We start from the raw sequence: 14,897 nt of genomic DNA on the forward strand, positions 1-14,897 counted from the left end.
AGTGCGAGTCGTGCCATCGAGGGTTTGGGTCACGCAGCTGCTCCTCCATCCCGGTCTGCCCAGTCTCACCCAAACCAGTCCTCGCTTCCTCTCCCCTCCCCACAGGCTGAATGTCAGCATTTCTCATTGCACGATCCCACATCTTGGTGTCCAAATATCCGAGGAAGTTTATAACCAATTTGTGGTTCAACACACAAGAACAGTCAGTTGAAGCTGTGATGTGTGTGTGCATACCTCTGCCTGAAGCTCTTCAGAAAGCGCACACGCTCCCTAACCCTTGAACACTAGCACATTATCTCCCAAATTGGGATCTCCACTTTCCATAAAGTTTATTTAAATTACAGCTCTTGAAAAAACTCCCAACGTTGTTGTGACTTGGGCTGTTGCAGTTGGCTGTGATCTCAGATGGGAGCAAGACAGGCAACAAGAGATCCCAGCCTCCTCCAGCATTTTTAGATCACCAAGACGGTTTCTACAGCTTAAGTATCTACTGCAACAGGCAGCATCCAATTAACTGCTTGTAAACAAAATCCAGAAACCATCTACTCATGCGTAACTCCCCTCCAACCAAGACCTACAAATAACCACCTGCACAATTCCTAGGTGGTCTTCATCTACGCTTGGCCAGTTAGTCGACTTGCTGGGTGTCCTGGCATTTAGTAACTGATGTGGCAAAAGGGTTCAGGCCATTCTGACAAGTGTGTCCTGTTCATTTCTAACCATGCAATACCCAAATCTGTGGTACTGAAGCTTAAATTGCACTTGTTTCTGCAGATCAATGCTTCCAAACAGGCTCTGTCCTGTCTGTGCCAGGCACCACAACAACTGTAAGAAAATTAAAAACCGTGAGGAGAGGAGGGGGCTCCATCACCTTACCCATTTCTGCCAGGGCCCCAAGGGCACTAATAAGCCTCTCTGGCCCCGACCAGCCTCACCCCGGCCCACACCCATGGGACCAGGAGCCACATTTTGGCTCAGGCCACGGGCCCAGTCTGAGCCGCATTGGAGAACGGCCGGTCTCTAGCTGAGCTGTGGCCACATCCATGCCCCCTTCAGCTCTGCCTTGACACTGCGGACCTCTCCAGCCATCGCTGGGCCTGACCCAAACCCTGATCTACACATCAACTTCCCGGCTTGACCCTGGACCTGCCTCATCCCCATGGCATTGCCTTATGGCCTGGACTCTGGTTGGACCTGGCCACCATCTCGGCGCCTGTCCTGCCTGCCTCGTGGGCCCTGGGACCCCCATCCGCTTGCCCTCCCATGGGGAGCAGCCCTGGCAACTTCAAAATAAAACCAAGTTAAAGGATCGCTGAGCCAAGTAACATAATGTGCACAGCAGCTAGCTACCAAGTACCTGTCTGTTGACCCGTCTTGCAAAAAGAGCCTGGTTTTGTGAAGGAAGGCCAGTGCCACCCTATACCCCGTATGCTGTTGCTAACAAAACCAGCAGTCATTGGGGCTGACACCAAACCTTGTCGACATCCATGTTAGCTTCTATTTTTGCAAAGCTGAATTGTCTCCCTTCCTTAATATCTCTTATAAGAGAGAGATAAATATTACATGAGCACTTAATATGCTACTCAAATGACATGACTGTTGGCTGGGAGCCCAAAGCATGCAACACTCATGAGCCGCAGCACTGCAGTGCTTGCCCAGCACACAGGCTAATGTTTCAAGACTGCCAGTTTACAAAATAAACCAAACCCACCAGGTATCATATGAACACACAGTTTAATTTAATATGAATTAATAAAACTTCTCCCAAGACCCACTCAAGCTGTTAGAGGCTGCTCACTGACGCAATCAGCCAGGAATATGACAGCTAGTCACTAACACGGTTGTGGAACCTGAAACTTTTGTGAAAAGATCATTTGTTTTCCTAAATAGCCTTGCAGTTAGGGAATTCACCTCAAGACACAGGAGATTCAAGCTCAAACCCAGGCACCTGAATACCTCACTGTGATATTTCGGTTTATTTCTCATCTTTTTACTCCTTTAGTTATTTCTCGACTACTACTCCATCCCCATAAAATCTCGTATTTCACCTGATATGGAAAGGAAGAAAAGTATTAACCAGAAACCTGAACCAAAAATTTATTTCCAGAGCAACCTACTCATTAAAAACTTAACACACAGGGCCAGGACAACTTGCACAGACATCATTACAGGAACCGGCCTGTGATGCAACCCACGCAGTTTCTGGCGCGCGGTGGTCAACGAGCAGCTGGCTATAGGGCCCTCGCTGAGCGCAGTGCCTCGCCGTGGCGCAGACGCGCTGCAGCGGCTGCAGGCGGGCAGTTGCCTGACCCATGTCAGGGCTCAGGGGCCCCCAGGTTACATCAAGGTTTCATTCCGTCGGCAAGCCAGATAGACGCTGCTGAACTGGGTATTAGTCTTGCCTCTTAACAATTCTGCAAACTCTGACTTGCTGAGCAATACTTACAGCCAACGCAAACACTGACTTTTTCCAATTTTTTTCTATCCAAACAGGGCTATGGACAATCCTGCCCTTAGCCAACAATGCCTTAGCTTTGTAAGCAAGCCAGGGTCAGACTCTTCAACCATGTGCCTACTTTGGGGTTTACAGACGCTTAGATTTTCTTTGCACTGAATATCTGATCAGGCAGAAGAAATTCCTTATGTTTTCAATCACAAATTGTTTCAATGTTAGACAAAGTCCTTTTAGAGCAGGACGTAACACTAATTCCTCTTTGAAAAATATATAAAATATACATGACTGCAAGAAGCCCTGCAGTAGCCAAGGAATCTGCCCTGCTAATACCTTACATGGGGACTGCTGGAGGGGAAGAGTTGAAGATCCTTACATGCACAATCCTTAAAACAAAAAAATAGCACCAGATCTTTGAATCGCTCTCGCTCTAAGACAAACAAAATAAGCTCATACCCCTGGCACACAGAGATTCAGCCTTTAGTCTATTAATCTTTACTGATTAACTGATTAATGATTAATGAACTAATTAACCATGCAAAGGGCTAGATGAGATGTCAAAAAAACACTGCAGTTGTTTTCTATTATAGATGCATAGCTAAATGGAAATACCTAAAATACAAACAGAAGCAGCTCGTGATGCTAGCTGGGAACACCAGTGCAATGGTTTATTGGGGGGAAGATCAAATTAATTGTATTCACTTTACCTCCTTAAAGAACTAAACGGGCAACTGGAAGACCCCGCTAATAGAGAAAATCTCATTAACTGTTATCCTGCAGGCAGCACAACTCTGTCCGCTGAGCTGCTCTGTGCTGCAGGCAGCATCATTATCATTTCTGCAGAAGGCAATGAAATCGCACACACACCAGTAATTTCAGCAGCATTTACTAACCCTGATACCATGAAATGCAGAGGGCACCGTCTCTGCACCCAAAGATCTCATCACTAACATCCCTGGTAGCCAGCAGAGCCTCCCGGGAAGCATCGCTGCCTGCCTGCTCCGTACGCACCCTGCCCTTGGGAACAGTGGTCCGACTGATGGGGAGCACAGGCGGGGCTGTCAGCGAGCGCGTGGCAGCGGAGGAGCCCGGGGCTGGCTAGGAGACCGCAGAAAGGCACCCGCAGTCGGAAGAGAGCGGAGAGGTGTTGTGCGGCCAAGGGCGAAGGAGTCCTCCAGTGACAGGGTGACAAATTGGTTTAGAGTTAAGTTTCTTGGCACCTAGTCTGCATGGAAAGGGCTAGCTGGGATGTCACAGCCATGTCAGAAGTTCAGAGAAAGGTGGAGAGTGATCACAACGTAAAAGAGGAGACAGGAGGGACCGACAGCACGGACCAGCAGAGATGCCAACTAATACTGAGGCAGCTGGGGACGGAAAGAGAGCAGAGCACACATCCACCGGCACCTGGATGCAGGAAGGATGCAACAGAAACCAAAGGTGAATTAAACATGGCAGGAAGAGAGGGCGGCCACTACTGATTTTTGCAGCAGTCACTATTCACTAGGAGAAAAAAGGCACCACAATTTTAAAAAAAAAAAAAAAAAAAAAAAAGCTAGAAAGGCTATGCCATGCATGAGAAATAAACTATTTATGAACAGTGTTGAAATAAAATAAAAGCAATGGTCCATTCTTAAAAGGATCTACTCTCAGAAGAGAGACAGACAATTTCTTATGTTTGTGTGCACTGCTTATGTTCAGACTTGAGCTGAAATAACAATCGCCTACAAAACAGTCTTTCAAGTAAGGCAAAAAAAAGGTTTGGTTTGCTGGAGCTGGGGGTAAAACTGTTTCACACAAGATCCCACCTGCTTTTCCCGTTTCACAATAATATAACCCAAAATGAACACTGCTTTTACAGATCTTGCATTGAATGGACTAATTAAAAAAAGCTACAAATAACTAGGCTTTGAGGGCATCACCTTTCACATCAAGTTAGATTCAACCAATAATTAGTAATGTTTGAACATATGCAGTGACAAAGAAAAATAATTAGCAAAACAAAATTCCAACACAGCAAAAGCTGCACAGTTCCTCTCAGAGACAGGATGAGCATTTCATAAAACGAGATCTACTTGACTACATGTAATGCAAACTACACATTTAAACCCCGAAGGATCTTGCTGCCCAGGGATTGAGCTATGCATTTTCAAGGGCAGGAAATGCCATCCCACCAGCAGTGTTACACATAAGTAACTTTCCTAAATTCTGATTTAAATTCTAATGCTGCCAAAATTCACAAAGAGAGGTTTTGGTGCCTGTGGAAACAGTTCGGGGAGGGCCTGAGATAGAACAACACAGTTGTAACACAGTGCTTGATAAAATACTCAAAGAACACTTAAACCAGTTGGTTCTTGGTTGTATGGTCCTTATTTTCTAGCTCCTGACTTGAAGACAGGGGTTTTCACTCCATTTCAAGTAAGTCACAAAGGCAGAAACCCTTACATGGAACAAAACTTCAGTCTAGAGAAAGCATTAGATGAAATCAAGGTTTCCCCAACAGCTCAGTAGCCACTAACTGTCCATCAGCACCAGCCAGCCTCTGAGAGCAGGCATGCACAGCACCGACAACTTGAACTGCAGCTGCTTCAACCTCGCTTGCAGCGATAGCCAGTGCAGCAAGAAAGACTGCATCCCTCAGCGGGGCTGGGGTCGGCTCTGAGCCCAGGCGGGCACTGACCGGGGCAGCCACGCTTCCCGGGCCAGCGGGAAGCAATGATTAGCTCCCGGTTCTGGCATAGCAGGCATAAACCAGGCTAACAGTCTCCTTATTTTAGAAAATTAAGCTGATCCAACAGCAGGGTTGATGTATGGGAGAGGTAAAGGAGAGGAAAATAGTATTAACACAAGTTTAAATATACCTGCCTGAGTGTCATGGTTTCTGCTGGGATAGAGTTAAATTTCTTCCTAGTGCTGTGTTTTGGATTTAGTATGAGAAGAATGTTGATAACTGATGTTTTTAATTGTTGCCAAGTACCCTACTAGTCAAGGACATTCAGCTTCCATGCTCTGCCAAGAGCACAAGAGACTGGGAGGGAGCATAGTTGGGACAGCTGGCCAAGCTTGCCCATGGGGCCATGTGACATCATGCTCAGTATATGAATGGTAGGTGTTTCAGGAAGTAAGGAGCTACTTGTTTATCGGTCAGCGTGGGTGGTGAGCAATTGCATTGTGCATCACTCATGATGTATCATCATCATCATCATTATTATTATTATTTTCCCTTCCTTTTCTGTTCTATTAAACTGTCTTTATCTCAACCCACGAGTTTTTTTTTTCACTCTTACCCTTCCGATTCTCTCCCCGTCCCATGGGGTGGGGGTGGTGGGGCGCAGCTGTGTGGTGTTTGGCTGCCTGCCGGGTTAAACCACAACACTGAGTTTATTTACTAAAAGGGCAGAAAACTCTGGTGAAAATTCCACAGTGCTTTGGTCACCCAGCTTTTGTGTCTGCTCATGCCACAGGACAAGTACCAGCTAATTGGGAATAACTTAAACCTTGTAAAAAAAGCATTTACTGCTATTGTTTGAAGGCTATAAACAACAACAACAACAAAATTTTACTCTCAATTCTCCTCTGGAGAGCCACTGCATGTGACACTGTTGCAAGAACCTGGGGTCACAAGGAGCATAACTTTAATGCTAAAAGAATTAAAATGCTACTAAATTTGTTATTTTTATTTATTGTGGATATAAAAACCTACAATGTGAAGCAGAACAAGCCTAACCATTACATACCTGTCAGTCAGTCATCAGTCCCTTCACAACATGTGCCCAGCTTACAACCCGCCATCGTCTCCTTAGCTTGTTGTTCTGCACAACAATCCCACACGTTCATGCAGTGCCTAGTACAACAACTTCTCAAACCTTGCCACGGACTGTTTTAAAATGCAACATCACTATTTTAAGCAAGGGTCATAAAACACGTTCAAATAGTACAAAAAGCAAGCTCAGGGAGATCTTTCTGACCTACTATAGGTCTCTGGAGTTAAAACAGGACAAAAAAAACTACATCAAGATGTTTCACTGATATTTAACTATGTATTAAAAAAAGTAAATAAATGAAAAGCCTGATCCTCAGATATTTGGGGTTCATCCCATATTTCTTCACTCTAGAAAGATTACAAGAGCCATCATTACATATTAAAAAGAAAAAAAAAATACCCAAAACAAAATAAAGCAAAAAACAGGTAAATGCAAACAAGCTTCCTGCTTCAGTATGCCCCTGAACAAAGTCTTTCTTGGGCACCTGTCGAGAGGATCCCAAGAGGAAATCTAAACAGCAGCTGACTAGTCACTGCCTTGGCAGGCAGAAGGCAAATGCTGAAACTTCCATAGCTGCACCAATTCCGCATTTATTGAATCGTGATCATTTGCCACGCCATTAACAACATAATCCAAACAGAAAGCTGTCAGGCTTCACATTGCTGTGAAACAAAGAAATGCATTATGCCAAACCAAAAGGGAAACAGCAAAACCATAGTTAATAAAACACAGTAAAACCAATGTCCTGTTCAGTAAAATGACAGCGTATTTCAATCTCACTTGGGAAACTCCATGAAACATTTTAAAGCCAGTACTCTACTTGGAGCACCAACAATGAACTTATCAAATGATACTCATTTTCCTTGTCAGCAGAATAGTGTTGCAGTGGAGTAACAGTTAAAAAAAAAAAAATTTCATTTTGAAATTTCTCCACCTGGGTAGAATTTACACGTTCACCAATCTGCATGTTTTTAAAAGCCTTCCTACACTTATTAGATTTATTTCTTTACTATGTGTTATTAGAGAAAGAAACATTGAAAAACAAAGCCTACTTCCAGGAGGACTGAATATGCACTTCCAAAACCGCAGCTAGAATACCATGTCTAACATTGATCTCTGGGGTGGGTGTTTCCCCCCCCAAAGAATTTCTAGCAGATGCATGATTACTCCAATTACATTTTCCCCTAAGAGACAGAAGTAATTATTCTGCCATCTTCAGCTGTAACACACTGCTCACCTTGCCAATAACTGAGATTTTAAGCTAAAAAGGGAGCACGAAACAAAGACTGCCTGTTAGGTAAATAGAGCAACTGAAGGGACGCTTGGAGGACTGCAATCCAAACAACCAAAAAAGAAATCAGAGCCCACAGAGTACTTTGATAGCTCTATCAAAGCAGACACTTGTATTTAAGAGACTCAAGTCCATGCCCCAGCTTACACCCCATTAGGTTTAAGAATGATTTTTTTTATCCATGGGCGCACGTTTAAAGAACAGCTCTAACAATGTTTGAGAACTGAAGTTTGTAATTGAAAAGACAGCTCACGATCCACTCCCGGGTAAGGTTGCAGTTTTGTTTCTTTTAAAATAACCTGGTCACCAATATCAAGTCCTGTGCAAGCAAAACAAAACAACTACTTCCTAAGGATCAATTTACCTGTCCTTTCTGACAATGCAGATATAAAGCAAAGTATTTAATCCAGACAATGATTTTGTAAACCTGACTGTGGCAAAGGGGGTCTGAAACGCCTAGGCAGCGCACACCGAGACACGACCGGGGTAATCTCCACCTCCTCACACTAACAACACACCCAGCAAATTCAGCAGAACTCCAAGGGACAGAGACTGCTTCAGAAAAAGGAAGCTCTGCTTTGCACAGCAAAGCAGGACATATACAGAGGTGCACGCATTTTGTCTTAAGGCTAACATTCTTGATCTAAAAAGACAGCAGTGGGCTTCAAACAGAAGGAAAAAAAAAGCAGCAGAACAGAGGCAATGAGCAGCAGAATTCAAAGCATATGGATGGTTCATCCAGCCGACATGCAAAGATTTTTTTTTTTCCCACTTGGTGACAGCAATTCATATGGATATTATTAGCTATTGCTATTTTTAGGGCGTAAGAAAAGAAAGAGGATTCCCCCGACTTATGAGATGAATACATCCAATGCAGTTGCTTAAATGCAAGATGGTTTTACACCACAAAACACAGAGGAAGGGGTAGGAAACCACACCAGGAGCCCAACTTCTCACCACAGAAATTCTCAGAGGGTTCTATAAATATCAGGGAGACAACAAAATACTATTTGTTTTATTTGTAAAGTGAAATTCCTACAGCCACAAAAGTAGTCGCCACCTAACTTTCCACAAGCTGGTACAAACAACAAATGAGATAATAGTTGTAGGTGAGCATTACAAGATATCCAGAAGAACCGTTACCTTGGGACACTGCACGGCAGTCCATCTCCCAGCCTGATAATCATCAAGTTGGTAACATGGGTTCAGTTAATGCTTCTACAGTTTTTGCTCGCTATCTAATCCTCACAAAGCAGCGGTCAGAACTGAAGTCCTTCAATGGCAGGATATTGCATTTCTATTCTCACTTCAGTGATCCCAGCCAATAGAGTATTGTCCTTCATTAAAAATCTATTAATCAACTAATCTACTTGTAAAAAGCTTCTACAAGGAAACAGGCAAATATAAAACTAGATTTGCTTCCAAAATATAAGAGACAGATCACATATTACTCAAAACAGATATGAAACTTTACTGGTAACAAGTGCTTGGACAGGCAGATAGAAGTATCTTCTGAACAACTCAAACCTTCTAGCTAACCTTTATGACATTTTAAAAAAAAAAATAGTAGTTACTCGAAATAGCATGAAACAGCACAAATGGGCCAAGGAAATAACCTTCATTCCAAACCCTACTAAGCTTTGATTAGATTGCCATGCAAATTACACACTTTAAGCTCATCAATTTATACAGCTACTTCATACATAACAGTTATATTTACTTCATTGAATGACCACCTTAAAATAATTGAACACCCGCAAAATTACACTTTCAATGGGAACCATTTCTATCAGTCATTTGTTCTGAAACGCACTGACTTCTGTATGCATCCTTACAGTATGCCCTGACCGTGGTAAAGCCCAGCTCTTGAATGCCTTGGAGAAAGGCAACCTCAAGACTTTAGGTAACTATTTTAAGTCAGCTGTGACTGGAGGCACGCTCTTGCTCATCTGAGGCAGTCTCCATCAAGTACCATCAATGCAGTACATTAGAAGTGGGGCAAACTGAATCCCGAAGCTGAAGCCTCAACTCCTCCAAGTCAACCAGGTACACTTTGCATTAGGCAAAAAACCACAGCTTATAATTCAGAACGTATCATATGCGGTGTGTGCCCTTTAGTATCATCCCAAGTGCTCCCAATGACTATCGGAAATGGCACGCTTGGTGCTCGGTACAACTGACAAGCAGACTCTGCCCAGGTATCACAGACAATTAGGTTCCTGGCAGCTGACGTAGAGGCACACCCCAGTTCCCAGTGCTGCTTCAGGAAAACAGAACTGCTGAACACTTACACTGTGCATTACAAATGGGTCAGCTTACAGCCAAACCGCTCCAACGGAAATACATCAGAGCTGAGGAAATAAGCAGAGGTTTGCTTGTCTGTCAGAGCTCCCACAGCTCAACAACTCCTACAGTAAAGACATTCTGGGTTAGGCACGCTTTTCTGAAATAAGTATGCTCAAACCATACTTGAGAGCATAAGCAAATCAAAACCAAGGTAGTAAGGAAACAAACCCCTGACCTTACACACCTTCTTCATTGCACTGTGACCTTGGAGAAAGTTCCCACCTTGAAACCGCCAGCACATGCCTAACATGAGGTGACTCAGAATTCCCACCAAAAAAAGGGTAAAATTCAAGTGATTAAAATATGGCTACGGATAAAATGCTCGTGGTGAAGTAGTGCATCTACAAATCCCAGGACACCAGAACACACATCATACCTGACGAGTCCCAGATCTTCACCACACAACAGAACCACAAAAGATTCAAACAGCGCTTTCGGAGACTCAGGTTATCACTGCAACATGAGAAATCCTTGGGGAACCTGCTTTGTAAGCAACAAGTCTCAAACGGTTATATCATCTACTGCTGTCATTCACCCAGCCCAAGTTTTATACACATATGCATGTACAAATACGCGCACACACAATTTTTATATATAAAGTATTTATATTTTGACAATAGTACCTCATCTCACAGAAAACATTTATAAAAAAGGTCATTTCAAGCAATTTGTGACTACAAATTGTGCAGGGGCTACTTAGAATTTAGTCTGAATAGCAGAGGTTCATTTCGCTTTCCACAAGCATTAGCATCATAAAGTTAACATCTTCTTGTATCTATTGATTAGAAATAATGCATCTTACACAATCTGTACACTAACAGAGAATGAGCAATAACTTCATTAATATCCACCAGAGGAAGAAGACCTGAAGATGGTTAAACTAGTGAATAATTGATTTCTCCTTATCTCCCCCTACCACCAATTTTGAAATTTTAGCGCCAGGATAAAAATCTGGGAATACCACAGCGCAGACAACTGATGGAGAGTTGCGTGTACACAGCTATATGCTAAGGTACCGTCAGCCCACAGTGCCTCACTCAAAACTTTAACATTATGTTTATCAACTCACCCATGTTTGAAGTGGGCAACGGGAAGTGCCATAATTGTGCAGAATAAGGATGCTGGAGAAATAAAGACATAAGCAAACTTGCACTGTTATTTCCCACTATACAAACTGCTTTGGCAAAACGTGTGTACTAGAATGAGGCTATTCTGCCACAAAGAAGTCTCTTGGCACAGTACTGGGAGACAGCTATGGCGTCTCTTTCAGCTTGTACTGCAATAGGAAACACACACTCAGAGCCTCGTACGATGTACCGAGGGCAACCACTCATTAAAAAAGGTGTTTCCAAAAAGGTGTTTCAGCTATATCTTTTAACTGTGAGGATCAAGGACTTACCGGACTGGACTACTTCCAGCTCCAAGAGATTTTTTAATTGGCATCATCGTATGCAGCCAACCTTGTAATATCCACAGATGTTTCTTTTACAAGGAATCAACTCCAGTCCTTCCTTGGATGCCATAAAGACACTAATTACCTGCACCATCAGGAGGTAAACACCAGTCTAAAATTGTAACACTTCAGTACCACCAAGCTCTGTGAAATCTTACTTTCTCCAAAAGCTATTCTTTCTAAACTTGGGTGAAGGGAAGTGACAGTTTCTCCAATGAACATACAGAAGACCCAGCCAAACAAGCTGAGGCACCAAATCCCTGAAACCCCCTGCAGAGAGGTGACTGGAAAGAGGGAGTACAGTTTTGTACTATTGACAGATGTCCAAGACCAATCTTGGGAAAAAAAAAGGCAAGAAAAAAAAAAGCACAGTATCAGCAGAAGAAAACGGAAACATGGGGGACACCAGCTTTTGCTCCTAATGCTTCCCATCTCAGTTCTGCATGATCGCACCAACTGGAGAAAAGCACCTCGTCTGAAAAACAAAACAACACACCTTCCTCATAGAAGAAGCACTAGAATTAAACCAGTGGCCACTGTGTACCGACCAATATAACTACCTATTAAAATGTTAAGATTGCTATGTATGAAAATGCATGTGAGGGACATTCCAATATAAGTGAATTGATCACTATGAGCCAACAGGACTCTACACAAGGAAGAGATTAACTAGTCACCAACAATTTAGCAGAAAATAATAACAGAGATACCCACAGCCTACAGTCCAAGTTACCTGAGGCTAAGCAAGGATGGTTGAAGATGGGCCACTTGCAGAAACAAAATAGTAATTTTACCCATTACCTGCACTGAGATTTTTCATTAACAGACACGCAGACTTTCCATCATTTAAAGTCCAAGTCAAGACAAGTTATCTTTGCAGAAGATAATAAAGTTGGTAACCTTTGTCCAAGTTGTAGGTTCGAGTGTACTCTGAAGGGGTTTCAACCCGCCTTTTACAGAGATCGTTACGATACCTCTCAAGGTTCATGTTATAAAACAGCATATCTTTGTTTTAATAAAGGAAAAAATAATTATTTTTGTGCACACATAAACCATATTGTTTGGCATGGAAGATTTTTGGAACTTTAGAGTTATTTTCCTCGATATTGCCCTCCCCTATCAAAACCAGCAGGTATTTTTAACTGTGAAAAATAAAGGTTACTTCCTGCTAACAAGGTTGGCGATTACACAGTAATACACCTTTTCCGTCAGCATCTAAAATTGACACTAAAGATATTTTCCTAAACTGACCTTTATCCAATGCAGTTTGTGACTGAACCAAAAGACTGCATTACAGACGTAGCTTGAAACGCTTGTACCATCAGTGCACAGAGACCACCAGCCGCTCAAGAAGAATTCCCTGTATTGGACTTTAAATTAGGCTCCATCTGTAACGAAACAATGTTAGAAAATAGTTTCTTGGCTGACTTCCACCTCATGAGACTACGTGCATGCAATAACAAAAGAAAATTTCTTTTAGGCAAATAGTGAAATTAACTTGCCTTGCAAAACTTTCTTAACAAAAAGAGAGATTTCTGGTTAGTTCTCTAACGCCTTTCAAGCTACCTCCTCTTCCTCCTTTCAGGCAGTAAGTCACTTTGGCAACTGATCTGGTTCTTTCCTTGATTTGTTTCCTGTTTTCTCTACGCTGCTTATTCCTCCCACCCCCCTTTTATTTTTTTCTTTTAGATGTTATTTTGGTTTTACATCTCCCTGGGTGTAACTGTACACCATTTTGTAAACAAAAGCATCCATGAACTTGCTGAAATTGTCCATTTCTACTGTCAAATTAAAAATTTATTTCTAATTTATATAAGAACACGTGAGGAAAAAAAAAAACCACACAGCACTAAACATACCACTACACGCTACAGAATAATTTTGTAAGTTTGCCAAAAAGCAAAGGTGCACCAGCACTGCTCTGTCACAGAGCACAGCATCTTCAAAGCAGGGTTGAGAGCTCATGCACCATCAGTCTCCTAGGGATATAATGAGAACCATGTTCTTCACCCCTGACAAGTACAGAAACACAGAGAGGTTAAGTGATTTGCCCAAGGTCGTACAGTAAGTCACAGACAGACATAGGGTTAGATTTCAGAAGCTCCTGGCTAATATCCCACATTCAATTACATCTCACAAAGCATCTCAGAGGCCAGAAAAAGGAAACAGCCAAGGAAGAATATCAAACCCCCTTATAATTAAAACAAAATCAAACCCCTCCCCATATATAAATACAGGTAGCACATTACACTCAGGCCCAATATGATTACCTATGCCATCCAAATAAAAGCCACAACAACAAAAGAGCCTGGAAAATAAGTTCTAGCTAATTTAAATAGAGGGCTTCAATGCAAAGCAAGCAAGCGGCTTTTTGAATTCACCATCACAAACTGCAAAGCAAGGGACTAGAACATTCACACGCCGTCCCACAAGGAAGAAAGAAATGAAAAGAACAGTTTAGAAGTTACCGAAAATAAGCTTTATGATACCTACAAGTTAACAAAGATACAAATATGGGTCTGAGACAGATACAAAAGCAACCACACTCTAACGTGAACATCAGTAACAGCAATGCAGAATCTCACAAGGAAAAAGACAAAATGACCAAATACCACTTGACACCTGAACCAGACTTTGAAGAGAAAGACATACAAAAAAACAGAACCAAACAGAAAATTGTGAGCAAGTCTGAGCCAGTAAAGACACTTATGCTGGGAGTTAAACCCAAGGACTGCAGCAGCAGTTACAGAGGTAGGGACTATACAAGAACCAGGTTAGCTGTAAGTCCCACTGACCCGCCCAGGGCACTCTCCAGCCGCTTACATCCAGACCCCCCACCACACACCCAAGATAAAAGACACCGCACTGTTACTCATTACCAGAAACTATTTATTGCCAGAAGCTCCCTGTACAGTATGCCTTCTTCAGTTTCAAAACGTTTCTGCTGACATTCAAGCCAGTGGTGAAATACTTCATTAGCTGCTCCATTTAACACAGTTCCGTTCAGACTCTAAGAGAAGGGATGCTATTTAAGCTATAGACACAAAGCAGAAGGAAACATGACTGAGATACTGATTTTCTGGGGAGCCAAAAAATGCTTTTCATCTCCCAAGTGAGTGACTGACCTCACAAATAACTTTTCCAGTATTTTCTGTTGCAGAATTATGACAGTTCCTTAATATGGGCACCTATTACTGCTCTAAAGGCTGTATAAACATTGACTAATGAGTAATCACCCCACAACCATGAAAGCTACTTTCCTCATTTATAGATGGGGGGAAAGCCAGAAGCAGAGCAACTTGCCCAAGGCCACAAAAGCAAGTCAGTAAAACGGCGGTATCTGCCAGAGCTCAGGGAGAAAGCTCAGCTGCATTTGTTCCCCCGTGCCTTACCTCCCAGCAAATACTTATTCTTTCCTTAACCCAAAGCTTCAGAGCGGGAGACTCTGCGGTAAATTTGATGATCAACTGACGCACACCTTTTTGGGTGGGAGAGGCAGACTCAGTCCCTGCGAGGGTTTAGATCGACGTAGGCACCGAGGTGAGAAGAGCCCCTCGCGCGCGCGGGAGGCGCCGGCGGCCCGGTCGGTGCCCG

This window comes from Fulmarus glacialis, unplaced genomic scaffold, assembly GCF_000690835.1.
Source record: "Fulmarus glacialis isolate BGI_N327 unplaced genomic scaffold, ASM69083v1 scaffold38924, whole genome shotgun sequence".
NCBI classification, from domain to species: domain Eukaryota; kingdom Metazoa; phylum Chordata; class Aves; order Procellariiformes; family Procellariidae; genus Fulmarus; species Fulmarus glacialis.